Source organism: Varanus komodoensis, unplaced genomic scaffold (assembly GCF_004798865.1).
Source record: "Varanus komodoensis strain SLA01 unplaced genomic scaffold, ASM479886v1 scaffold44_3, whole genome shotgun sequence".
In the NCBI taxonomy this organism is placed as follows: Eukaryota; Metazoa; Chordata; class Lepidosauria; order Squamata; family Varanidae; genus Varanus; species Varanus komodoensis.
The window spans coordinates 5273305-5286924 of NW_025336010.1; the positions used below are offsets into that span (position 1 = coordinate 5273305).

At 39.3% G+C, this 13620-nt stretch overlaps 1 protein-coding gene across 1 annotated transcript in view; it reads left to right on the plus strand.

Moving 5' to 3' along the window:
• The window catches only part of LOC123030368 (ran-binding protein 17-like), an 86321-nt gene that overhangs the window by 46301 nt on the left and 26400 nt on the right, over window positions 1–13620 (plus strand). The gene's annotated exons all lie outside the window — the stretch shown is intronic.

A 13620-nucleotide genomic window follows, 5' to 3' on the forward strand; every position in this document is an offset into this window, starting at 1 on the left:
TATTAGAACTTCAGTGAAAGGCATTTATTTAATTATGTCATAGAATGGAAACTAATTCTGAGAGTGTATATCAGATTGTAGACCTGGAGCCAAGTGCTTTAAGGAATTTTATCTCTTTCAATTGACTGATTTTGTCTACTGAAGAAATAAAACAAATTTATATAGAATGCAAATGGTATTGCCCTGCTCCCATCAGTGGAAATGTTCTTGAAAATATTTTCCACATAGATAGAATGAAAGAAGTCTTGTTATGCACAATTTGTGTTGCATTCCTAGCCAGTACGGCTTTTTTAAAAATGCTAGTGTGGTCTGTTCATTGTAGCTAAATGCAAACAGTGTCTCCTTGTGCTTGTTTGTGCTTTTACTTTTATTACAACTGTTGCTATTCAGTTCTTGCTAAGGCTAAACAAAGGCAATGCCTCCCAACTATTAAAAAGCCTTCAGTTTAATTAACTAATGCTTGAATAGCTTCCATAAGCTGTAGCTTACTGTAATGTAAACAGAATCCATGTGATTTTTATTTTATGTTAGCCAAGTCAATGGGAATTACTTCTCAATGGTGTTTTTTGTGTTGCCCATCTCAGAGTTAATAAGAACTCCTAAAGAAAATCCTCCTGCCTACCTTTGTTTTGGCCTAGGGAGTAGCTTGTGGTACGCATTGTGTTTTGGCACACTTTGTGGGATGTGCTTCCCACTTAAGATTCTGATTGCTGCTCATGGTGGTGAGTGATGGGAGAAGCAGCAGAGGCTGTCAACTTATAGAAGAATTAGAATTAGCCTGGCCTCTCAAGGAAAGGTGCTAAAATAAGTAATTAATAAAATACCCCAATATTTCACTCTTGTGCTTTTCATAATGAATGAACGTTACCCTTACTTGTGTTTGGATGTATGGCAATGTATAGCAGAGACCATAGAAGCATATTTATTTTGTCATTACTCACTGGTGCAATCTTTTCAGCTGACATGACAGCCATTTTTGTAACATTAGACTGCAATTTGGACAAGTAATAACTTTACTTCGTGGTTCGTGTACCGTCTGATAGGATTGGGAATGGGATGTGGGTGGTAGTAGCACAAACAGCACATCTGTTTAAACAAATTGCCTGTGTTTCTGTGTGGTGATTACTCAGTAAACTTTAAAGAAATCATTTTTAACAAAATAAACACAATAAAATAACATACTTCTCCACTGTGCTGTGTTGAGTGAGGAAATTAGGATTGTTTATATAGGAAAGGAAATCATTTTGGTCTTCAGAATTTCTTCCAAATTGCCGGTTTTTTCACTGGCCTTGTTTAATATATTGGAATAGGTGTGCTTTTGTGCAGTTTTCCATAAAATTGAGTGTATAGTAGTGCTCTTGAAGCAAAGAAAGAATTGAATATATATGATTTAATGATGGAAACAAATCTATGGGTGAACTCAGTAATACAGAATGGTAACAAAGGAGAAAGCACATAATCTAAGAACATGGGTCGTACAAGGAGTTAAGACTTGAGAAAGCAGCTGCATCTTAGGGCATGCTTCAGGTTGTTGGTGAATTCAGTCTGTCTAAAGTTATGGACACACTTAATGCCTTGTACTAATTGAAGTCGATAGAATATTTGACAGATTTATATGTTGAGCCCAAACAGTTTCCTAGGATACCATATCTGTGTTCAGGATTTTAACATATTTTGATGATATTCACTAGTATCATAACTTCATTTAATTGGAATGAGAGAAATGTAACAGCTGTAGACCAACTCAGTAGAGACTTGGGTGGCTATGAGATGGACAAAAAGCACCATATTGAATTCAGCCTCAAAACCACTTAGTATAACTATTGACATTACATTGAGGCAACTTGGCATTGATTGATAGTGTAATATCAACAATTTTAATGAAGAAGAAAAAAACTTGTATATAGCTTTAAAAACATATTAACATTTGCACTTCAGTTTGTCACAAATCTAAGTGTACCTATTCATTACTTTGCTTTTGTACTTGTGTGGTTTTTATCAGCAAAGAATTGTCCTCTCATTTTATGGCAAAGAAACCCAATATACAAAGTGATATTTCTTCAGGACATGAAAGTGTCAGTAGATTTAATACTAATGCAGTAAGGGTCTACTGCAAACTATCCAAAATGCTGTGCTTACCATTATCTACATAAAATTATAAAATGGTGAGTGGAGTGGATGAAGGAACCCTATAGCCCTTGCCTTAGTTTGGTTTCTTGCCTAAATTGCAACTTTTATTCCAAACCCTAAGTTTTTATAGTTACTTGAAGCATTTGTAATTTTTGTAACAAACAGTTGAATCAAGCTAGGAATAACATCCCTCATTTTGGGCCATGTTCAGCCTTTAACAATAAGCTCTTTCAAAGACTGTGTTGAAGTTTAGCTTCATAAAGTAACAAGTATTCTACAGTCCGTGGATGGAGACAAAAAGGCTGTAATGTGGCGTTCAGAAAATATCGCTGGAGGTGTCAGTGGGAGAGGTGTACCCTAAGGCTAGGCAGCTGGGGTGTGTGGGTGCGCGCACACACGCTTTTGTTTATCCCTTTCTGTGTTTATGTACCCTTTAGGGCAACAGATGAAACAATTGCTCCTACAGGGTCAGCTGCTGGTCAGAAGCAGAGTAAGAAAAGACTTTGCGTTAAAATATGTCAGCCATCATTTTAGCGCAGCTGGCACCTGCTACTGGTGCACAGCAGGAGGGTTAAAGGTCAAAGAGGCAGTTGTTCTAAACTCAGTGATGGCTTAAAGGGACTTGTAGATTAATCTGCTTTATTAACTTCCGTATATTAGATAACTATTGCTGTGAATGAAAGCATGTCTTTCTGAATAAGTAGCATCACCTCTTTCCCTTTTAAATTGGCTTTTGAGTAATGAATATTAAATAGAATGCATTTCAGGGGTAATTAAATGAAAACATTAGGATGCTGATGTTTGCATCTTATTTGTAACTTTGTTGCATATTTATAACACATTGCTTGCCTTATAGTATATTTGAAGGAAAGACAGATACGCAAAATTTTACAAATAAAACCTTTTCTGCTTGCTCAGTAATAGAAATTTTCTGTGCACTCACTCTTAAAAATAGTAACACATATGACACAGCATTTCAGAACAGATGCTTATAGCCTAATGTGTCTGCTTCTTTAAAGCAGACACATTAGGAGGAATGTCCTACTCTGTTGACTGCACTTTGACTCTAAATGCAAGGATAGAAGACTTTTGGGGTTGGTAGAAATTTTGGTTTCAGAATACAAAGGATATTGCCAAATGCTAAAAATGAAGCATCTTATTGAATGGCTCAGTTGTTAGACTTTTCTTCTTCAAATGTCTCCCAGACAGCTAGGTTTTTTTCTAAAACATTCTCTCTCTCTCTCTCTCTCTCTCTCTCTCTCTCTCTCTCTCTCTCTCGTATTAGACAAACATTGATGGATTTATTCATTCAAGGATTGTGAACAGTGTTTATTGGTGTACCTCTAAATATCTGTTCTGGAAAACAAGCATTGTGGGAAGGCTCTTGCTTTCATTCCTGGAGGTTACCGGTTAGCCATGGTTGAAAACAGGTTGCTGGTCTAGATAGGCCACTGCTGTTATAATGGGAGCCATGCCTAGTCTGTTTCCACTTGAAACTTGAAGAACATTGTTACAGTGTCATTGAGGCATGTTTAGGTGAGTCCTTTTCTTTAAAGAGAGACAGAGTTTCACAGTAAAGCTTAATATCTTGGGCCCACATCTGGTTCATCTTAAACTAGGCCACCATATTTTTCTCCATTGGCTGCACTTTTGCTACATACTGTCTTCCCACTAAGGAGCTCAAGATGGACTACATGGCAGATGCTCCTGTTATTCTCATGGTTAAGGTGAGGTCACTCAGTATTGTTTGTGGCTGGATTGGGATTTGAACTCAAGTCTGCTTAGTCTATTGCATGATATTTGGAGAGGCGTAGGCAGTTTGTAGGCCTAAACAGTATGTGGCTCATCATCAAACGGTAAAGCTTTCTGATCAGTTCAGGCTTCTGGCAATAGCAATCTGATGCTTTCCCAGCAGCTCACTGGATGGAACAGAAGAGACTCTGGTGCCACCCATCACTGGCTTCAACTTTGGCAGCTGCTAGCATCTGTTCCCTAACAGATTATCCCCAAGGGAATGGAGCCACCTGTTGAAGGAGTACAGCTCAGTGAACTGAACTGAACTGAACTGAACTGGTCTGTATGTATGTATGTATGGAGGAATTTCCTTGTGGGTCTCTTGTGGTGGCTGCTGCCATTCTAAAATACTGGGGCTGATGAGAGCTGGTTGTTGGATTGATTAGCAATCCTAAAACAGCCACTAGATTTTGCGTGGCTTGTCAGGCACCCCAGCAACCCACCCTTGCACAGACAAGCTGCAGTGCAGTGCACTGTCATGGTAAGAAGCTGCTTGGTGGAATTCACCCACAGTGCCTTTCATTTTGTGTGACCCTGTCCAGTGGCTCTTTGCACACATCAGATATGCCTTGATTGGGCTGATCTTCGTCCTTTCTGTTGCCTCACATGAGCTCTGCCTGATGTTTAAGAAACCCTCCCTTCAGTCACCCTCTGTTGGCAACTTAGGCCAAGAACTTTTGAGATTTTTGTTGCCATTTGAGCAGTATCAATAGTGCCTTTTAGTTGTACTTAGGTTACTTTTATTGACATAAAAGCACTTAGCTCCTTCTGCCTTTTATGCCAATACATACATACATACATTCTATTTGTAATGAAGGTTCTAGTGATCAGAGAAATCCAGAGTGACTAGAATCTCAGAAACAGTGACCCAATTTGTGTGATGGATTGTTTAAGCTGCCCCACGTGCTGGACACCATGCGCCAATATCTGCCTGGACACAATTTGCCTTGTTGTCCAAACCCAGCTGGTATGACTTGTTGAAGAAGGAAGTAACCCTGACATAACCCATGGCCTGCTGCCGAGTTTGAGAGTTGTTACACACTCAGTCAAGCCTTGTTACCATTGTAGCCATGGACTTTTGTAGTTATTTATTGTGGGGTTAATAGTGTTTCCTAGTGGTTTTCATTGTTCTCTTCTATTGTTGGATTTTGTTGAATATGTTTTAAATTGTATACTGCTCTGAGAGTTCTGTGGGCTATAGGACAGTATAGAAATGCAGGTCAGGTCAGTGAGTAAGAAAAGGAATATTTAAAAGGTTCTTCTAAAAAAGTAATGCCAGTATATGCTCTTACTTTTACTTTTGATAGGTGGCAATTGTAATGAACTATATTAATTGGAAAAGATTCTGATTCCTTTTTTGGTTATATAAGAGGCAGGCATTTGTTGCCACCCTCATCATTCCAGTCTTTCATCCTTACCTGAAATAGATGCTGTTACCGTTCAGTTCATCACCAGACATTTTGTGAGAAGTGCCATTTGTTCCCAATGCAGTTCCATCAATATTTAGAATCAGTGTGTGCACTTACTGTGAACGGAGACACTAATGATGTCTGTATACTGGCACAAACTGTTCTAGCATGTTTCTTAAATGTTCTGCTACTCAAAACAAAACATGCTGGTCTTCTGGAAGACTCTGTGAATGAAATAAAATATAGATACTTCTATAGATCTTCCTGCATTTTCTCTCAAGGGCATAAGCATTTACCTGAATACCAATGAAGAGAGCAAAAACTATCAATAGTTGATATTCATGAGAAAATGTAAGCAACTTTTAAAATATGTAGTTTGCATGCTTCCTCCCTACCCATGCTGGGAAACTCTCTTTTGGTCTGTGTCTCATGTGAATGAGGAACAATTTTCAGTTGATTAGCATTGAGGAGGAGGGAAGATCCTGGGAAAAGATGTAAAAAGGTCTGTATCCCAGTAAAGCAGGCACTGAAGGTTCCACAGATTAGGGCCAGATCTGAAGAGGCTGGTAGGTTAAAAGCTTGCTTTGCACTGATAGACTGCTGCCAAGGCCATTGGCAGAGGAAGCATATGACACTGCTATTAAAGGGATCAGGCTGTCTGCACCTTTCTTCTCTCAAGAGGCACTTGTAATGGATGCTGTTTTCCCCCCTCATTAATCATGTGATAGTGATTGTTCAAAGAAGCGGCTGTTTGCCAATCCCAGTAGTGGAAATGCAGTGCAAATACGGTAAAATGTGGAGAGTGTGTTCTACAGAGGCCTATGTCAGTACTGCCAAAAGGTGGAAGATGTTTTGATCCAGTCCTTAAAGAGCACGTCATAATTTCCAAATAGACCAGACTGCAATATGATATGCACTAACTGAAACTGACTTGCCAGAGTGTGTAAGCTGAAGAATGCCAAGGCATACTCCAAATGAGCAGCTCCCCTTTTGTAAAGTGATAACTTATTCCATCCTTGAGGAAGAAAAATGTTCACGTCCAAAAGCACAGATGGAAAGGTACAAGCACCTTGACTTGAAAAAATCTTGTCAGCTACATCATATACCCAAGAGCAAAACAGCCTGAAAGGACAGTATACTCAATAGAGAACTTATGGGGAATTCCATGTAGACAAAAGCAAGTGGCACTTTTTCAGATTATACATTTCAGTTATATGGAATGTGGCCAGGACAGCCATGCATCACCTATTTGACTTTTGGGAAAATAAGCGTACATCCCACCATACTGCTGAGGTAAAGCCACAGCTCCTTGGAATCTTTTCTCTATTATGAGCTTATTTTCTCAAGAGACATGTTTTCTCCTGCAGCAGATAAACCGTGCGGCTTTTTGAAATGTGAACATGCACCGCAAATGTAAGGTGGGCTTTCACCTCTAATACAGCAGTGACCTCGACTCAGGCTGCTGTTGCCCTGGAATCACCAAACCAGACATGACTGCTGCCATGTTCATGTGTTTGCCCTTTTCACATGTTGGATCAGCTGTATGCCCTCCCCCGCCACACACACACACACGTATCTCTCCATGCTTTGTAATCCCAGGCACTTTGCTCATGTTTGATATTGCACCTAGGCCAGAGGGAAAGCAGATCAGAGGGGTTTTGAGGAGGAAGATGGGTGGGAGATGGAGAAATTATTTCTCCTCAGCTACAGTCCCCCCACCCATCCTTTTTAATGTTAAAACTGGATTTAAACACAGGGGTACTTCTCTTTATACTGGTACATGAAAACAAATATGGCTGCTGCCATCATATGTACTATGGTTCCGAGTTATGTCATCTTCAGCTGTGCTTGAGTCCATTTTAGTCAGTATTCAAACTTGATTAGGGCACAGAAATAGCCTTTGATCCTTGTAGGATGTAGGATACAGGGAGAGTGAAACCGTATTGATTCTTGACCTCTTAGTAGCTTTCACTATCAACCATGGTATCTGTTGGAGATTGAAGAAGGTCTGTTGGAGATTGCTGTGGGTGGGACTGCCTCACAGGTTCCTCTCTTGGGTGGATATTTTCAGAAGGTGGTGCAATGTCATCTTTACTTCAGGGCCCCACAAGGTTCAATCTTGGCCCCCATGCTTTTTAACCTCTACATAAAACTGCTATGTGACATCCTTCAGGGGTTTACAGTGTGTTGTCTGTATATGGGTGACACACAGGTCTGTTTCTTCAGAGCTACACAGCACTCTGGGAATAATGGACTGATGACTGGGCATGGTCACCTTACAGCCTTTGCTATAGGTGGATAGCCTGGCTGCAGGTTTTCAAGCCCTGCTAACTTCATATTTTGATTATTGTAATATTGGGACTGCCTTTGAAGATGGTCTGGAAATTTAGCTGAGAATTGTATCTGGGACTAGGAAGTATGATCATATTGCTCTTTAGACTGTGCCGGCTCCCAGTTATTCTCTATTTTCTAGTATTTTTCTCCCAGAGCAAAGTGCTCCTGTTGACTTTTAAACCTCTACATGGCTAAGGACTGCAGTACCTGATGAAATGTCTCCTCCCACATGTATCTCTTGTACTCTAAGATCATCCCTGTAAGCCTTTCTTCAAGTGCCCCCTCATGCTGAGACTTGGAGAATACCAATGAGAGTGAGGCTTTTTCAGTAGTGCCCCCCCTGCCCCCAGTTCTGAAATGCTGTTCCAGGGGAAGCTTGTCTGACACTCACGCTGCTGTCGTTTTAATGCTGCACTAAGGCTGTCCTGTTTTGCCAAAATTTTACATTTTTCTAAGCCTTTTAAAGTCTTTTAAAAATGCTTTAGTATCATTGTGTGTTATTATCTTTATCCCTGCAGTGTTCTTTATTGTCCTAGTCCCCTCAATTTGATGTTGCATTGTATGCTGCATTGGTACATTTATTAGTTTTATGTTGTTGATGTTATTGTGATTTCAGTTGTATTTTTATCATCATTCTAAAGTGCTTGCAGAAAAGTATTTTATGAGGCCATTTAATACATTTAATATTTAATAAATAACAATATGGATGTCAATCAAGCTGAAAGGGCATGATTTTTTTTTTTTTAGTTCTCATTGTTTTCTTTCTGAGAGGCACATGTGCAGTCACACAGATGCTTCCTGTTTTCCCATTTTCCCATTCCTGTTGTATTTACTTTCAGATAAAATGCAGACATCTGCTTTATTATCTAGTCAGCAATATGAAAGGCAATCTGCCAATTGTCAAAATATTCAGTAATAAAACATTAGATATAAAATGATGGTAGCTTTTTAATCAGTAGAGAAATGTCATTACATTATGTTATGTCATCATGTAAAATTGGAAGATAATGGATAGGTGTAACTGAACTCTGAGCTCCTGGGTGCTTCCAGGCAGACGACTTCTATAGCTACCAATCAAAATACATTGTGCAGCTATTCCATCCTTTCCTTCTTAATGGCTTTTTCAGCAGTACCAAAACAGATGGAAGAAGTGGTAAGGAAGCACAGGAGGATTATTGGTAGGAAATGATGCCCTCTAGACCCCTTGTGGAATTCTGTGAATTAGGTAGGGCATTGACATATAAAGGCCTCACCTAGGCACAGCCTTTACGCTAAATACCTTCCTAAAACAAAAGAAAGACAATTTGGGAAGCTGCCATATCAGGTAAGACTGTCTGTAAGTGAGACTGTCCATTTAGTCAGCAGCTCTTTGGCATCTCAGGCACACTTGCTTACTGATGATTTTACCTGAAGACTAGGAGGCAGAACTGAAAATCTTCTGTGTAATTGTACAAGGGACCACGGGTGATGCATTACCCATGCCAAATCAGTTTGCATGACATGACAATCCATGATCAGGGGTTGACTATACCAGCAAGTATCCTAGAGAGCTTTATGGCAAAAATCCTAATTTCCTTATTCCCTTTCTGTAGTTGATCTGCTGGAGGTACAGCTCATAAGGGACCCCCCCTCCCCCTGGCATCAGATTGCAAAAAGAATTTAGGTTTCTGAGTCCTTAGGACTATGGAAACATATTCACAGTTTTTTCAAGGTATTACCAAGTGCACAAGACTGCCTATTGAGCCCAAATAGCAATATCCCCTCTTGTCAATGCTGTCAGTTTTGTCCTTCACTTTGGCACTTCCACCTCGCATCAGATCACAAAAAGGAAATACTTTTCTGAGCACTTCTGAACATGGGCTTGAGCAGCATTTAGCCATGCATGCCAATACTCATACTTGTCAATGGGCTTGTCAGTTTCATCCTCCGCTTTGCAAGCACCTCTTTTTTGTTTAAAGCTTCTTTGCATTTTGCTGAAACAAAGACATCTGCCCCTAAAGCTCCTTGCCTTCTGTGACCACAGGACACTTCAGTTCCCCCATTCCCATGCTTGTCACTTCTCTCCCCAGGTCTCCCATTGCTAGCTGTCAGATGTATGAGGGTTGCAGAGCAGTGTGGTGGATTGCTAAGCATAACACTGTTGTCATTGCAAGACAGTAAAGCTAAGGGGAAAATTTCACAAATGTGAAGGCAAATCAGTAAAGCTAGGTGAAAATTTTCACACATCTCAAGGCAGAACAATAAAACTAAGGGAGAAATTGTGCAAACATCATGGCCGAGTGGTAGTGGCACAAGTTTCAAGACAAAACAGGAAAATTGCACAAATTTTTTAGCAGCAGACATTTGCTCCTGTGGACTGGGGTGCATGGTATTGCAAATATGTTAATGATCATTCCCTGGTGCCTTTTATTCAAGATTTCTATGAACTAAAACAAAAATCTATCCTGAGGTGGAGGGAGTTGAAATGGGATGAGGCAGAATGATGGCAGCACTAGCAAGATTGTGAGGGAGTGGCAGGAATTTCCACTAATTTTGCCATCCACCTTTCTAGATGTTCCTATCAACTGATGCTAAAATCACCCCGAGAACATGCTTCATTGAATAATGTTGCTACAGGCAATAGGTTCTCAGGGTGGTGTGTTTGTGTAAATTAATCCACATTGGAAAAATGGCTCTAGATGCAGATGTCATGCTAAGCCACTCTGCAACAGCCCACTGTGACTTAGCATGAAGTGCGAACCAAGTCACTGTAGATGTCAGCTTTTATCTAAGGGTGAGAGATTCCTACCCTTGTGACAGTTTCCGGCTGGTTAGCCATGTTAGTCTATTGCAGCAAAGACAGCAAGGGGTCTGTCTTGTTAATTAGCTTACCAGTGGCAGGATGCCTGTGTTATCACCAACAAGTGTTTTGTGAATTGCCACTATTAATAATATAATTGTCAGTCCCTATACCGACTGAATACATAGTTCACTCAGTTCTTAGTGTTTGCTATTCCTTTGCCCCAGCCTGTAACTCAGGATAACACCTCATGCATCTGATGGTGGACTGAATTTCATGAAAGCTTATGCCATAAGTTTTTAGTCTTTAAGAGGTCAAAAGCTCTTCACTGTTTTTTCTATCCCTGTTTCCCAAGATTCATATGATGGGAATTTTTCCTGCTGTGAAATTGACTTAAAAATGTATTGCCTACATTGCAATCCAAAGTGATCGAGTGATTTTCTACCTTCATGCACAGAAATAACTGAAGTGTGAGGCAAGAATTATAGTGAATAGGTTAAGCAGACAATGGAATGCCTGTTTAGACCAAAAACCATCCTACAAGTCTCTGGGTTCCTGAGCCAGCATGGATGGCTAGGGAATTCTGGGGTTTGTAGGACTTTTTTCAGTCTAAAGATATACAGGATTGCACCCTAAAATGATCTGTTTCCAAGTAGTACAGTGAGCTTAATTATACAGGTTCTACATGTATGTTCTGTTGGGTCTATCTGGCCCCTTATTGTCACATTATGGGCTTCTGAAACCAATAAGCCCGCCTACCCCTTGCCTGTCCAGTTCTAGGCAAACCATGACTCCTTGTGAAATTCTAAAACCAGTAAGAAATGAAGCCAAGTCCCTTTTAACTGACTCTTGTGCTCTCTCACATCTCCTAACTTGCATCTCCTCAGGGTTATTTCTTTGCCTAAGTAGTCACATTAAGTTACCTAGAAAATAGAAATTACAGCCAATTTCTCAACTTAGTGCCATTGCTATTCATGTAGAAATAATCCTTACTAGGAAATTTAAAGTAACATTCCTATCAAAGAGACTAGGAGAACGACATAAAATAGTCATATATTCAGCAAGACCAAAAGCATTTTATTAGTACTTGAAAGTTTGATGATCAAGGTCCTGGGCAGAGTTTTTTCCAACCCTGTTGATGGAGGTACTTTTAACTAGATATGCTGGGAATTGAACTTGAGATGTCCTGCTTGCAAACTATGTCCTGGTGCCATTGAGATGTGGGTTTTCCAATTGCATGGAAGGGGAGGCAGGGAAAGTGAGAAATACAGCACATTTGTCTGATGCCTTTTCCAGCTTGTGACATGTGCACAGCAGCTGGATCTGAATCCAGTAGATCACCTGCTGAATCCAGTGTATACTTTCGTTTGTTTTATATATTGCTGTTATACCATAGATAACAGCATCATTATTTATATGTCACTGTTAAATGAATGTGCAGATTAGAGTGTTGGTGTATTTATAAAATGTGTGACATTTAGGAGGTTTCATATCCCTCTAATGCAACCTAGAATTGTGAGAAATTATCAAACCATCTAAGATGGACATTTATATTTGATGTACAGTAGTGACAACCAAGACTTGAACAACGTATTTTGATGTTACACTCTGAATTGAAGTCATTGTATTTCCATTGTAAGGTAAAATACAAGATTAATAGAAGTGTTATCTGAATTCTGTTTATAGAATTGCATTATAGAGAACATAGCTGTATCTTATTTTGATGCACTATATTTTCTGCTAATGACTTTGTTTTAGCATTTGATTGTATTTTACTCCTTAGGATTATGTTTATATATGTAGAGAAACTGGAGGGATTGCCTTTTTCTGGTACCAAAGTATCAGTCTATTATATCTACCCAATCTAGAGAATAAAGCTCTAAATAAAGCAGTAAATTCACATTTTCTTTTTCCTTCAAAGTTTCCTCATTTGTGAATTGTTCAAAAGTCTTTTCCATTGTTGCCTTCATCTGAATCCCTTCAAATTTGTTAGTATTCGTCTTAAAATAATATATTCAAAGCTTAACAATGGCACATACAATCTCTGATGCAAAAGCTAAAGAAACATTTCTTATACTTGCATACAACACTTTTGGAAAGTAATCTAAAATGGTCTTCATCATTCCTTCTCTTTTTGGATGTCACATTGTCAGAATATGCTTGAAATGTTTCATGCTGATACTTGAACAGGCATATCAGATACGCCTAGTGCATTATCGCTTTGGAGTCTGATGTATTTATTTAAAGTTTTTATATGCCGTCCCCTTGTTATATAGCCTCGGGACGGCTCAAAGAAAGAAAGAAATATAATACAATACAATTAAAACCCAGAAACACCCTGGCTGCACAATTAAAACCTGTAAATATTAAACATTATTAAAATATTGTTTGATGTACAGCCAAAAGGCATATTAGAGTTGAAATATAAATGTTGAGAAGAACCCTCCATTGTTTCTGTGCATGTATGTGTATAGAACGAACACACACACACATTTCTACAAAAGTTCAATGTCCCATTTTTATCAAAACTCTTTTATTAAATTGCATTTCTATTCCCTCTATTGATTGTAATTCCCTCCAAAAGGTATTATCCCAATGGGATGAATGGGCATTGAAGTAGCATGTGGTTTGGTGTAAGCAAGTGTAAAATGATACCTTTCAGCAAAAAAATTCTAACTCTTTACTGATTTCCTTTCTTGCCTCATAATACTAAGACCCGGGGTCATCCGAGGGGTGGGAAGGAAGTTCTGCTTTACACAGTGTAGTGTTAATTGGTGGGATTTTGCCCCACAGATGGTACAGGGACCGTGTGGCTGTATATGCCAGTTGCTGGAGAACATGGGCAGGAGTGTGCTATTTCATTCCTGACCTGTTGCAGGTTCCATGGGTATCTGGTTGTGCAAACAAATGTTGTACTAACAGACTTTTGAACTGACTTGGCATGGCTCTTCTTACATTCTTACATTTTTTTAATTGTACCATTGTTTGGGACTGCATGTATGTAGGGGATATGCAAGTGAATTAGATTTATGACCAATTATATAACCTATGTTCTGTTTGCTTGAGTTTGCTATCACATATGCTGGCAATAGCCAAGGAAGGCCTTGCTTTCACTGTGCAGTACACTTCTTGTCTGAAGCTACTTCAATAATTTCCTTGTTCTGTGTGATTTAC